This window comes from Sceloporus occidentalis, unplaced genomic scaffold, assembly GCF_023333645.1.
Source record: "Sceloporus occidentalis isolate IW3139 unplaced genomic scaffold, rSceOcc1.0.p SCAF_3, whole genome shotgun sequence".
Taxonomy (NCBI): Eukaryota; Metazoa; Chordata; class Lepidosauria; order Squamata; family Phrynosomatidae; genus Sceloporus; species Sceloporus occidentalis.
In genome coordinates this window covers 93,016,055-93,022,129 of record NW_028316983.1, presented here as the reverse complement: position 1 = coordinate 93,022,129, position 6,075 = coordinate 93,016,055, and positions in this window count along the sequence as shown.

Sequence of the window (6,075 nt, the reverse complement as noted above, 5' to 3'; positions counted from 1 at the left end):
AACTTCACTGCCCCCCTCCTCCGATCTCCTTGCTTTTCTCTCCTCCTTCTCTTCTCTTCTTCCTCCCTAACAACAGTCCCTTCCTACTTCCTTCCTCCCTTTTTCCTTAACGCCTTCCCTTCTTCCCCAAAGAGGCGCCCGGGGCTTCTTTCTGCTTGGCTTGCCTTGCTATAAAACTTCCCTCGTTAAGGGGGAAAGAGGGAACATCTGAGTCTTTCATCTCCCCCCAATAATAATAATAATAACAATAATAACAACAACCATCATCTTCATCCTCCGTGATCCCCCCGAGTCCGGCCCGCTGAGTGCCTGGTTCCTCTGGGGCTGCCCAAGGGAGGGATGATGCCCCCGTCTTGGGTCCCCTCCCTCCAGCAGGTGACGGGGATCCCAGGCAGAGGCTGCAGGCAATTGGAGCCATGTGTCCCGCATCAGTCGCCTCCTCCTCCTCCTCCTCCATCCCTCCATCTCTCGGCTTTTCCCAAGCGCCAAGGACCAGCGATCGCGACGTCGGAAACAAGCCGGCCTTTGATTTTTCCCCCTCTACGGCCTCGGTGAGTTGCTTTCTCTGTTTTTCTTGGGGGTCGTAATGGAAAGGCCTGCGAGCTAGGAAGGCCAAAGGACCTCGGAGCACCTTGGAAGCCCACGGAGAGAAAGAAAACCGGGCTGCATCTACACTGGAAAATTAACCCGGTTTGGCATCGCTTCCAGGGTCCAGCGGGAAACTAATCCTTGGATCTCCAGCGCTCAAACCACGACACGGGGGACACCATTCCCACATTAAGAGCGTTTTAGGTTGCATCCGCACTGGAGCAACAATCCGGTTTGGCACCCCTTCAACTACCGTGGTTCAGTGCCATGGGTTTTTGGGAAGAGTAATTTCGTGAGAGAGTGAGCCTTCTCTGTCAGGGCCCCGCAACAAACTACAGTTCCCCGAATTCCATAGCCCGGAGGAATGGCGGGGTGAAACCGGATTATTTCTGCAGTGCGGATGCAGCTTTACTCCCAGGCGATCTGGTGCATGAAAGAACCCTCGAAATCTAGCCCTTGGAAGAGAGTTCACGGGTCAGGAAAGGAACCTCGCTTGCATGCCTCCTGCAGCCGCCCTCGACAGGGAAGAAGCTGTGAGTGTCGCTGTGTGGTTGTCTATGCAAGCGAAGAGAGAGCTGTCTAAAACGGGGGTCGGGGGTGAGGCCTACCCCCCGAAAGGAATCCTGCCCCTCAAGTGACACTTCCCTTCACTACATTTCTAACTGTGCAAAGAATGAGATATTGAGAACCCCCCACAACTCTTCTTTCTAGATGCTGCACTGAACTCCTGAGTTGCAGCAAGTCTGGCAATTTGGGGCAGAATTCAAAGGGAGGGCAATGCTTTCAGCCACACACACACCTCGAACTACACTCCGGAATGAAGCTGTGCTGTGGTTGCCGTTGTGACGAGTTTGCTTGGCAACTTTCTTCCGAGGGGTGTGTGTGTGTGTGTGTGTGTGTGTTGCCATTGCTTTCCTCTGAGGCTGAGAGAGTGTGACTTGCCCAAGGTTACTCCGTGGCTTTCCATGGCTGAGCGGGGATTGGATCATCTGCTCCAGAGTCGTAGTCCAATGCTCAAACCATTGAATGAAGCTTAGCGTTTATTTATCCATGTTAAGCCGGTGTTGGGTATTCTTTTAAAACTGTCTAAAGTGCATAGGGTTTGTGGGGGGTGGGGGTTTCGGGCTCTGTGGTCAATGTTCTAGAAGAGTTTATTCCTGACGTTTCTCCTGCGTCTGTGGATGGTATCTTCATATGCAGACGAAACATCAGGAATAAACTCTTCTTGAACATGGCCGCATAGTCCGAAAAAACCACCCAGAAAACTATGGATGCCGGCCATGAAAGCCGCCGACTTCTCCTTGTCTAAAGTGCTTTGGGTCCCCTGTGTGCTCTGCTTGCCTTTCTCCTTTCCCCAGGGAACAACAAAAAGCCTTAGGTCCCATTTCGGCGGGGGGGGGGGGGAGTCTGGACCAAGAAGGGAGAAAGACCAGATCCTCTCTAGATGTTGAAGTTCCCTTCTACACTAGCTATCAAGGCATGGTGAAGAATAATGGGACTTGCAGTTCAAAATCTATAGGGCCCCCTCTGGCTTAATCTGTCAATCTGCTTTTTCTGGTTCTGAAGACTTCTTGCTTCCTTTCTGTCCGCTTCCTGTCCAGCACTTTCTCCTATTTGAAGCTCCATTCTTCTCCCTGAAAGTTCTTCTTCTTCTTGAGTGCCTTCAAGTCCTTTCCGACTTACGGTGACCACTGTCTATCACAGTTTTTTCTTGGGAATGATGGTTGCTTTGACTCTTAGAGAGGGCAGTGGGGACCTTTTAGGCCAGTGGTTCCCAAACTTTGTTCCCCCAGGTGCATCGCCATCCTCTGAGGCTGAGAGAGTGTGGCTTGTCCAAAGTCCCTCAGTGAGGTTTTTCAAAGCCGAGTTGGTTTTGACCCCGAAATTAGTCTTTGCCATCCTCTCCTTCTTCCACCGAAGTAATCCCTCTACTTCCGGGGGGGGGGGCGGGACATAAAAGTGGAATTTGACATCAACACACTCTGCATCTTTTGTGTGTGAGTGTGAGATAGAAAGAGAAAATGTCCCTATAGGATGTGTATCAACTTTTAAGTCCTTTTAAGACTTGCAGCAACCCATAAATTTCATAGGCAAGGACTACTCAGAGGTGGCTTTGCCAGTTCCTTCCTCTGAAGTATAGTCTACAGCACCTGGTAGTCATTGGAGGTTTCTCATCCAAGTACTAACCAGAGCTGACCCTGCTTAGCTTCCAAGATTATACAGGTACCTTGAGGGTATTTAGAGCATTTCACCAAGACCCTCAGTGATTCCGAAACTTTGGTCCTTCAGCTTCAATTGGCCAACCTGACCGAGGCTTCTGGGAGCTGAAGTCCAAAAACATGTGGAGGACCAAAGTCTGGGGGCTACTATCATCCAGCAGCTGAGCTCTATTGCTTCTTTTCCCCTGCTGCCCCTCTGAGGAAATGGCTCCAGACCCTGCAAAGCTGTGGCTTAACTTCACTATTTTAGCATCCTTGTGGGAACCGAGAATCTTTGTCCCTTCAGATATTGTCAACTAGTATTGATATTGTCAATAGTTCAGATATTGTCAACTATTGTCCATCCCCTCAGTATTTTGGCCGTGCTAATGGCGTTGTACAACCCAACGACTTCCCAAGACTCGAGGCGGGGCACAACATGTCAAAATACAAAACACAAACAAGGGAAAAAAGAAAGGATCCTAAAATGGAAATCTGTGTTGGAAAGAAAAAGGTGAAACTATACAAAATAAAAGGAGCCAAACGACCCAGCGATGCAACCCAGGACAGATCCATTTGGAAGCGGACCAATTCAGAATCATGATCCAAAACACACTGCAGAAATAATCCGGGTTGAGGCTGCTTTAACTGCCCTGGCTCAATGCTAGGGAATACTGGGAACTGTAGTGTTTGTGAGACATTGAGCTCTGGGGCCACAATAAACTACAACCCCCAGGATTCCCTAGCATTGAGCCAGGGCAAGTTAAAGCAGTCTCAAACTGGATTATTTCTGCAGTGTGTTTCTGGATTTCCAAAGGGGTGGCCTTCCCCTTCCCTCCCTCAATCGACAGGGAGCTTCTCTTTCTGCCACTTTGCAAAAGTGGGGAAACAACAACCCCAAATCTGGTCCTTTTTCACCTGAAAAGTGGAAGCAATTACGGAGGGGCTTTTGCGAATCCAGAGCATCGCAAGCCCCCTTTACTGGGAGGTCTTTCTTGGCCTCCTTTAATCTCTGGAAAGGGGAGGTCTAATGCCTGGGGGAGAAGAGAAGGAGATCGGAAATGAGATCCAATCGGGGGGAATGATGTGGACCCCAGGAAGCGGCCTAAAGGGGAGTGGGGCTTCCAATCCCCCCCCCCGAGGCCTTTCTGGGGGCACCCTTAACCCGGGAAATGCCAGATCGGGGTCAGGTTTTCTTGGAGGAAACACAAACATCAAGCCTTGACACAAGGCAAAGGGCAAGGCTCCGACCTCGCCTTGTATTGGGAAACAGCTGGGGCCGACAGAGAACAAAACACGTGTTTTAGATACAGTACTTGCATGCTATCTATCTATCTATCTATCTATCTATCTATCTATCTATCTATCTATCTATCATCATCATCATCTATCTATTTTTATATGTGTGTTTTATATATTTATAGCAGTTGGCACGGTTAAAATTAGTCCAATTTATTGACAAGAAAGGCTGCATCCACATTGGAGAAATAGCCCAGTTTGGCACCGCTTTTTGTCTGGCTCAAGGCTGTGGAATTCTGGGAGTTGGAGTTTGTTGTGAGGCCCAGAGAGGAGCATGCAACTACTATACTATAGAGTTTACATGGCATGAAGCTGCAACGAAGCTTAAGACCCCCAAAACCATTTTAGCCGGAAGTAAGACCTCTAGATTTTAAGATTTTAAATTCTGTTTTACTGAGGGAGACTTCGCGTTTTCCCCAATGTCGCCCCAAATTATTTCGGTGTAAAACCTGAGGACATGCTTGCCATAAAAATTTTGCACAGATTTGGGGGTGCTGCCTCTTAAATATGTCCTTTTGTCCTCTCTGCCCTGGGCTTACCCTTTCTTATCAGGAGCTGCCAAAGGCTCCTGGTCTGCCAAAGCGAAGGAGGGTGGTTTCCTCGAAGGTCAAGAAGTCTGTCTTTGGGATCCGACGACAACAACAACAACAACAACAACAGCCGGTGGCCAAAAGTCCCAGCCTTCTTGGGGGAGAAGAACAAGAAGAGGCAGGATCTGAAAGAGAGGGAAAGGATTTCATCCAGAAGCTGCTCCACGCCATGGCAGTTAAAGTGGCCAAAATGCATTGCTTTTGCAGTGCGGATGCAGCCTAAGATTCTGGCAGACAAGGGTCTGAATCTTCGCGGCGTTATCTGTCCATCCATCCATCCATCCATCCATCCGTCCATCATCTATCTAATTCGCCCCACCGTGGAAACCCACTGGATGACTTTGGGCAAGTCACACCCTCTCAGCCTAAATCATACAGAGGTAGCTGTGTCAGCCATTTAACAAATACAAACAAAAATCCACCCGTGATACTTAAGAAGACGACCTCCTCGGAATAAATCTTGCCGAGGAAATCCTGAAAGAGGTTCCTCCTGGCCTTGGAGAACTTCCAGAGTTGCTCTTTAAGGGAAGCCGAAAATGACTTGGAGATAGCCAATAGGATTGGATTCCATGGGACTTTAAATTGGAATGGATGGGATTGTAAGGTGTTCCGACACACAGGCTTACTTCTGAGGAAGCCCCGCTAAATTCAGTAGCGCCTGCTATGGGTCTTCAAGTCAGCTCTGAGGAATGGTGACCCTCTCTTAGGGTCCTGCAAAGATTTATTCTTTGCACTGCCGTCCTCTGAGGCTGTGAGAGAGTGCCTTGCCAGTGGTTTTTTCCTGGATCTGAACCTTGCTTTCCAAAGTCCTCGTCCGACGCTTAAACCATTGCATCCTTTGAAGCTCATAGATATGAGAGGTGGTGAAGCATCCTGGTGTGCTATTCAACAAGAAAGTGAAACAATAGGAGAACCTGTTAAATTGTTTGGGGATTTATAGTTTGGAGACTGAAATGGTTGGCAGACTAATAATGTTGGTCAAATAGTCTGGGATTCTGGGAGCTGAAGTCCAAAATCCCTTAAAGAGCACTATCTGGAGACCTCTGAGTTTTCTTGGCAAGATTTGTTCCGAGGAGGCGGCGTTGCCTTTGCCTTCCTCTGAAGACTGAGAGAAGGTGACTTTCCCAAGATGGGTTTCCATAGGATTTGAACCCAGGTCTCCATAAGTCAGAAACGACTTGAAGGACCACAACAACAGAGTCCTGGTCAAACCAAACTTGCTCAAACAACTACACCGCGCTGACTTTCTAGCTCAGGAGTAAACACCATAAAGCCACCAGATAGATACCCCTGATCTTGGAAGCTCCCTTGTTAGTACTTGTATGGGAGACCTCCAATGAATCCTGTAGTAGGCTATATGTATTTCAGAGGAAGGAATGAGCAAAACCAGCTCCTGCATA